The sequence below is a fragment of the Carcharodon carcharias genome, chromosome 20, assembly GCF_017639515.1.
Source record: "Carcharodon carcharias isolate sCarCar2 chromosome 20, sCarCar2.pri, whole genome shotgun sequence".
NCBI classification, from domain to species: domain Eukaryota; kingdom Metazoa; phylum Chordata; class Chondrichthyes; order Lamniformes; family Lamnidae; genus Carcharodon; species Carcharodon carcharias.
Window position 1 is genome coordinate 50,710,272 of NC_054486.1, and position 8,056 is coordinate 50,718,327.

Consider the following 8,056-nt stretch of genomic DNA (forward strand, 5'->3'; position numbering starts at 1 on the left):
ATCGTCAGAGATGTTGAGAGAGCAGAGTCAAACTAATAGAAATGGAAGGAGGAGATACCCAAACAGAAAGAGAAAGAAGCCAGATAGGTTAATTGAAAGTATGTTAGAAGGATGAAGAAAAAAGTTGTTCTCGTCATTATTTCTCGACAAATGATGATATTTTTGTTAAATACTTACTGGTGTTAAGGAAAAACAATTTTTTACATGTAAATTACTCTTTTGTAGTATCAGTCATATATGTTTTAGTTTCGATTACCGTCAAACAAGTATGCAATCCAACCTGTCAAATTTTCAGGTATTAATGATGTTGGTTTAGTCATATTGTATTTTGGGAACCTAAGTACGTGTACTATTTTAGTATATTTTTTTTAAATGGGGAAGGGGTGTAGTATATAGCAAGGTCTGAGCATTTTGCTATATTACCCTCGCTGGTGGGGCAGTGTAAACGAAGTTGTTCATATAGTGGCTGCCTGTTGTGTTAATATTTTCTCAGTGCAATACACAACAGTGAGTTTCCTGAATAATTAAAATACCAAATATTTTCAGATAGGCTTGGACCACAGTAAATTATTAGCTGCCTCCACAGCTCAGTAGGTAAGTGCAGTGCCTGGTAATGTTACTGAGCTATAAAGATGAAAGCCCAAGATCCAATTGCTAGTCTGTATGAATGAGCTGGTCTTTAGTGGGCTGGCAGTGAAGACATTTCCTTCAAGTCCCTGCAGCAGGGTTCAGAAAGGTTTCCCAAGTTTCCTGTGCTTGATCATTGGTGCCGTTTCCAGCATAAGCAAAGTGCTTAATGTTGAGTGAGGACACGATTAGACTTAGCTGTGATCACTTCCATGGTCAACTAGCCTGTCTTCACTCACACTTTAGGCTCACACATCAAGAATGATCAATGATACCCATAGAACCATACTCAGCAAGAGGCACCAGCTTAGGAGGGGAGAGGACTGAAATAAGAAGAAATCACATTAAATACAAAGTCAGTCCCTCTGATAGGGTATGGTGATTGAACTGGTGACACTGGTATGCAACCCAGTTCTTGTTGGCTGTTGATCTATGGGAGTGAATTGCAAGTGAATTACTCAAAGAAGACAGAAGAATGCCTAATTTGAGAAACGGGAAAAAAAATCACTGTTGTAGGTATTGGTGGTCTTCTGATACTGTGGTTAGGGCACACCATTGGAGCACTGCAATGGTTGTGTTATACCTAATCTGGAATTGATGCTGACTCTGTGCACAAAGTGGGAAGGGGTTCAATTTTACAGTGCTAACGTTATACAAGTGGAATTCACCAAAATACACATCAAATGTATGTTTAAAAAGTGGCTACTCTTTTTTTCTTTTAAAAACACAAACATGCATTACCCCCATTAACTCATTATCCAATACCTTTAATGCTGCTGGAACTAGAGACATTTGAGGTGCATTTCATTTTGATGGCAGTTAGAGTATCTTGTAGTTTTTGAAACATCTCTGTATCTTCGCTATGTTGCCTTTCAATCATTCTATAATCAATATTTGCAGCATTCTTGTCACATTTGAAGTCTTTGTTTTGCCAGAAACTCTCTTCAAAAGTGTTTACATTTTGGAGAATGTTATTAAAATCATTATTACAATTCTCATTCTCTAAATGTTCAAGAATTCCTTCCAACCATAAGAGCTTGGCTTTTTCAAAGCATCTTTCCAAATATTGCAGATGGGCAATACTCATGTGCTTTCTTAGGAATTTAAGATTACTATCAAAATTTGTCCTGTCAAACGATGTATCTTTTACTCTGAGCTTCTCAAACTGATTTTTAGCCTCATCTAAAAGGGCGTCTATTCCCCAGAATGAGAAACTGCCAGTTTGGTGGTCATTGGATTCAATATCTCTTGCCGTTTCTGTTTCTTTATCAGCGATATCTCCTGTTTTATGTTTATTTTCAGTACTTGCAGAAGTAGCTTCATTTCCATTTTCAGTGGCAGCATTTGGATCAGTCTTAACTGCTGTGCTTAACTGGTTTGTACCTTGCTTTTTATGAGTGGAGGTGGCTATCAGCTTTCCAGAATTACCCTGTGTTTTAACTTTCCACAAGTTTGCGGAAACAGGATCAATGGATGGTTGTGTTTCTTTCTCATTTATTATACTATTAGTCTCCCAGTAGTTATCATTCATTTTATCTTTTCTTGTTTCTTCAACAATCTGCTGCAGTTCAATTTTAGTATCAGTGTCTTTGTCCCCACCAAAATACACTTCAGAATGATTCAGATTCTCTGAAAGCAGTGAATTTACAAGTTCTACTGGAGATTCAGGTTCCATAGATCTATGCATCTTGTTTCTTTTTTCACTATTTATGGTGGTGTTACTGACATTGGTTACATTTTTTTCTTCTCGTGACAAATCCTCTGTGGTGACTAAAACAGCTGATAGTTTTACTGATTCTAAAGTTACCCCTTTATCTCCTAAGTTTTTTTGTTGATTGAAAGAGTTTTCTCGAGTCAGGGTTTTGCCATCATTTGAAACAGTGAGCTCTTCAGATTGTGAACTTGATAAAGGATCTGGTAAGGTTTGTTCTTTGTCTTCCAGATTGTCCTGTAGTAAGGATTCTGTGTTATCTGTTATAGTAAACAGCTTTGATGCTAAATTGGAAGTTCTACATTGTTTCTGTAAAGCACAGTCTTTATCATCCATTTTTTCCTTTAGCAGAAGTTTATATTTAACTGAATTAGTATGTTGCTCAGACTGTAGAGGTGTCAAAACATTTGGCTGGAAATTTTCCTTATTAACATGCAGTTTTTTAGACAAAGCATATTTACTATGATCTGAGAAAGAAAGCCAGTTAGGTTCAGAAGTATAAGTTACTTGGTGTTCTTGCAAGTCTTGTCCATTGTGTTTATTTGGTGAAAAGGATTTATCACCATCTGGAGTAGCCCGATTAGATTCAGATTTTAAGGGTAGATATTTTTTGAAAACATTTTCTTCTCCATGCAAGCATTCCTGTAATTCAGCCTCACCATGATCCAAAGTAAGCAGATTGGATTCAGAGTCTAATACTGGGTCTTGCTGTTGCAAGGTGGTTCTGTCGCTGTATAATTTTTCCTGTGGCAGAGCCCTAGTATGATCTGCAGCAGGCTGCAGAGACTGTATTCTCTGGGTTTGATCACACAGTTGTTCCTGTGATGAAGGATCATAGGTATTTGTAGCTATGATCTGTTTATCGACCAAACTTGATGGATACATTTCCTCTAAAACTAGTTTATCCTTCTTTGATAAAGGATTGTTATGGTCTAAAAATTGCTGCTTTGCTGATGTTAAATGTTGTCCTTGTGTGATGGCTTCTTTGTTCTCCGATTCATCCTGTGAAGAAGAGATGAACTTAGAAAGTTCATCAAATTCAGAATTGAAATGTTGCTGTTCAATATAAGTTTGTGCCTGGGATAAAAGTTTACTGTTATCTGAAATGTCAAACTGTTCAAATTCCATGGTTGATGTAACATGTTGCTGTTGTGAGATGTGTTGCTCATGATGCAATTCTTCCTCTGGCAATTGATTATCTATAATAGTAATTTGTTGCAAGTCTGATTTCATTACTATGTGCACTTGTGAAAACTTTTCTTGATTTTGTAAGGTAGTCAGTGGCATAGAATCAGTAGCATTTGAAATAAGCTGTTCAGACTCCAATCTGGATACTAAATTCTGTTGTAAACTTTCTTCAGCTTGTAATTTGTCCCTTGCTGGAAGTTTTGCATTGTTTTCCACTATAAGAAGTATAGTTTCTGAACGTGGATCTCCAGCAGGTGTCAATTCTGAGTCTGACATTAAATGTTGTTCTTCCTCAGACAACTGTTTTTGTATTAAAGATTCATCTTTATTGACAACACTATATTCTTCCACTGAGATTAGATCATGGTTGTGTAAAACTTCCTGCTCACAATGCAATTTTTCTTCAATATGTAGGTTTTCATGTGTCACAGAGCTCATGTGACCTGAACTATGTTGCTTAATTTCTGAAGAAAATTTTAAATGTTCTTGCAAATGTTCCTGAGTCATAGGTTTATTATGTCCCATGAGTTTTGAATCTGGCTTTAAATTTTGCTTTTGTAAATTTTGGACTTTTAATTTAACATCTTGAAACTTTGATGTTATGCCATCAAAACTGAAACTGTTTTTTAAACCATTTGTAGAAACTAACGACTGTGTGTTTTCACTTCTTATTTCCCTATGTTCCTTCGCAGCCTGCTGCAAACCTTCAGACTGGCAACTAATATCATTCTCCATTGTACATTGACTCAGTTCTGGGTACTGGATTGTTTCTTTGTTTATTAATGAATCAACAATCAATGCATCTCCTTCACTTGGAACCTGATTCATTATATGTAAAAGAGAATTTTCTTCAGATTCACTATTCATTGTGTTTTCATTATCTTCAATGGCGTTTTTCTTTGTTTTTTCTAGTGGATCAGAAGCCAGATGATTTTTATTGGTTTGACCAGACATTAATATATCACTTAAACCAAAATGAAACCATTGTGATTTTGACCCATGATTATCCAGTATATTTTCTTTACCTTCATCAATATTTTCTTTGGGTTCTTCTTTCAAGGTAGCAGCCTGATCTTCATTGCTTTGACCAAAGCCTAATGTTTCAGTTAAACCAAAGTGATACCATGGTGATGGCTTTGATCCATCAATGTCTTTTGTATAATCTTTGTTATTGCTGCCAATGTTTTGTGTTTCTTCTGATGCACTGGAAGTTTGATCTTCACTGTTTTCACTAAATCTAAAAGTGTCACGTATTGTATTAAAGCGAAACCACCATGTTTTTGAATCATCATTATCCATGGCATTCTCTTCCCCAACACTTTCTGTTTCTTTGGATATGCCTGAATTCTCAGCTTTTTTGATTCGGCGAAACCGTAATTTGTCAGTTAAATCAAATGACAACTGATCGTTATTCATTAAATTTTGTGTATCTTTGTTGGTGTTTTTCGATGTTTTTTCTGAACTACTAGGTTTTAGCCCTAGTTCATCTGAAACTGAAAGGTCAGACATTTTGTTTTCCAAGTTAGATACTATAATTTTACTGGAGTCTGTTGAGTAATCAATAGAATATGACTTTACAATTTCATTCTTATCTTTATTTTTACCATCATCATTGGTGGATGAAACATCTTCTGGTGAATCACTGATGGAGCTGAACAATTTGGACAAACCACCAATCCAGCCTGACTTTTCAGAACCAAGGTTTTCTTTGTCCTCATAATGCTCATCATTATTTAGTTCTTCAATCACTTCAGATATTGCAGTGTCCTCACTATAGTCCAACGCAATTTTTCGACTTTTAAAGGAGGTTAGCTGTAAAAGCCGGTCAGTAGGTTCTGCAATCTTTTTATCCAGATTACTTTCCAAACCAAACCACCTGCTAATTCTAGATTTAATCCAACTAGATTCCTCTTGTACAAATTTAAATTCTTCATTACTTTCAGATGTAATTGTTGTGGCTTCATTGATTTCCTGCCCTGCATGCTCACTTTTTGTATCAACATATTCACTGTATGCAGATCCAGGACCTGCGGCTAAGTTGAATTCATTGTTATCTTTATGTTTGGAGACACTTTCTTCACTTAATTGATTCAGGTGATCAGCTGGTGAAAGAAACTCATTTATTTGCGCAATCGCATGAGTTACTAGACTTGGTTGAAATTGTTCTTTACCAGTTGTCATCTCTAACTCAGTATCATCTGCAGTAAGATGTGTTTTTTGATATTGCTCTTTATAAAGATTAATTAAATTGTCCACAGGTTCATCTTTAGCAGAATTACCTTTGTAATCCTGGTTGTAATTGTTAGGGTCGGATTCAAGTCGTAATGTGGCTTTTATTTCTTCTGGTTTTGGAAATGAATTTTCTCCATATTCATCACCAACTGAATTTCTTTCTTCACTTTCAGTGGAATAATCACTTCCATCAAGGCAAAGGAAATCACTTTCCTGAAAGAAACATGCACAGTCTTAAGTTTGTACTTCTGATTTAGTGTCTTCAGTTAACTTTTTGTTATTCTGCACTTTTTGCATATGGATGATTTTGATTTGGAGGTATGGACTGACAGTGGAATAAGTACATCCGAGATAAAGATAAGGGATGGAAAGTATGTGTTGAAGTTGGAAGTTTAAGAAATGCTAATTTGAAGAATTTATTTTGAGAAGGGCTATTCTGAATAAATATGGATTAGGTTAAAATAATTAAAATGAAAGCTGAAATAAAATAGAAAAGATCATAAAAACATGTTTATGTATTTATGTTTGCATTGTGAAGTTACTGTTACTATAAAAAGCTAGACCTGATATGGAATAAATTTATTACTATGATCTGTGTTTATTTCAGTGTCCACTGAAAAAAAACATACATTAAATGAGTTCACTACTTCCCTGTCGTGCTGATTGTTTTAGGGTTAAGTGCTCAGAATTAACATATTCATTTGGTTTACCATGCCAAATTAGACAATCAAGGTTAATTTTCTACAGCTCCTCACACCCCGCTTCCTGTAAGGACTCCATCCCATTCTCTCAGTTCCTTCGCCTCCGTCGCATCTGTTCCGATGATGCTACCTTCAAAAACAGTTCCTCTGACATGTCCTCCTTCTTCCTTAACCGAGGTTTTCCACCCACGGTCATTGACAGGGCCCTCAACCGTGTCCGGCCCATCTCCTGCGCATCCGCCCTCACGCCTTCTCCTCCCTCCCAGAAACATGATAGGGTCCCCCTTGTCCTCACTTATCACCCCACCAGCCTCCGCATTCAAAGGATCATCGTCCGCCATTTCCGCCAACTCCAGCATGATGCCACCACCAAACACATCTTCCCTTCACCCCCCTTATCGGCATTCCGTAGGGATCGCTCCCTCCGGGACACCCTGGTCCACTCCTCCATCACCCCCTACTCCTCAACCCCCTCCTATGGCACCACCCCATGCCCATGCAAAAGATGCAACACCTGCCCCTTCACTTCCTCTCTCCTCACCGTCCAAGGACCCAAACACTCCTTTCAAGTGAAGCAGCATTTCACTTGCATTTCCCCCAACTTAGTCTACTGCATTCGTTGCTCCCAATGTGGTCTCCTCTACATTGGAGAAACCAAACATAAACTGGGCGACCGCTTTGCAGAACACCTGCGGTCTGTCCGCAAGAATGACCCAAACCTCCCTGTCGCTTGCCATTTTAACACTCCACCCTGCTCTCTTGCCCACGTCTGTCTTTGGCTTGCTGCATTGTTCCAGTGAAGCCCAACGCAAACTGGAGGAACAACACCTCATCTTCCGACTAGGCACTTTACAGACTTCCGGACTGAATATTGAATTCAACAACTTTAGGTCTTGAGCTCCCTCCCCCATCCCTACCCCCTTTCTATTTCCCCCTTCCTTTTTTTTCCAATAAATTATAAAGATTTTCCTTTTCCCACCTATTTCCATTATATAAAAAAAAACCCCACTAGAGCTATACCTTGAGTGCCCTACCATCCATTCTTAATTAGCACATTCGTTTAGATAATAATATCACCAACTTTAACTTTAACACCTATGTGTTCTATTGTACTATTGTCGTTGACATCTTTTGATGATCTGCTTCTATCACTGCTTGTTTGTCCCTACAACCACACCACCCCCCCTCCACCTCTCTCTCTCTCTATCTCTCCGCCCCCCACACACACACCTTAAACCAGCTTATATTTCAACTCTTTCTTGGACTCGAACTCAAGTTCTGTCGAAGGGTCATGAGGACTCGAAACGTCAACTTTTTTCTTCTCCGCCAATGCTGCCAGACCTGCTGAGTTTTTCCAGGTAATTCTGTTTTTGTTTTGTTTTGTTCCAGGTTTTTCCAGGTAATTCTGTTTTTGTTTTGGATTTCCAGCATCCGCAGTTTTTTTGTTTTTATCTAATTTTCCAAATGTTGTAACTCAAATATTTCTGCTCCAGGCGAAACTATATTCTACCAAAATTAAGAGTTAATTGGGTCGATCTTAAAATGACCTATTTTGAAAACTTTGTAACAGACTATTACCATGAAACATTGAATATAA